The following is a 591-nucleotide window of genomic DNA, read 5'->3' on the forward strand; positions in this document are numbered from 1 at the left end:
GCATCGCGCTGAAAACACTCATTCACATGAGCTAATAAATGAAATGCCAGTTTTGCTAAAGCAGGGCCACTCAATCCTTTACTCTGCTTCTGAGTTAAACATCAAAAACCAGACCATTCTCATTTTAAATGATATTTTAATTATTCCTAGCTAAAAAAAGAGAGAGAGAACTGAGACATCACTTGTCTGGCACAGAGATGGACTGTTCGCTTGCCGGGGTTGCTCTCCCCTTCGGCACTGGGCCTTCTGGAGGGACGGCTCCTGGGAGCAAGGAATCAGGCTGAGGCTGGAGATGGGGTGGGGGGAGCTCTGGGTTTCTTTGCAAAGGTTTCTTTCTGATGTAGTTGGTTTTGATTGTGAGGGAATGGGTGGGAAAGGACAGCCTATACCCCAGGCATCACCCTTTGGTTCTAGAGTTTCTGTGGAAACTGAGTCTCTGGCTACTGATTTTCATAACACTGTGCGTGCAGAAGTCATTTTTGGAGAGTCTTAGTTTTCTGCAGTATGAAGTCCGTCTGAACGGAAACAGGAACCAGACCAGCCTCTCTACATTTCCCAGTTTGTGTTTCTACAAGAAGGCATCTGGTCGCA

The sequence above is a fragment of the Echinops telfairi genome, unplaced genomic scaffold (genome assembly GCF_000313985.2).
Source record: "Echinops telfairi isolate 266 unplaced genomic scaffold, ASM31398v2 ScPeMD7_3533;HRSCAF=4204_1, whole genome shotgun sequence".
NCBI classification, from domain to species: Eukaryota; Metazoa; Chordata; class Mammalia; order Afrosoricida; family Tenrecidae; genus Echinops; species Echinops telfairi.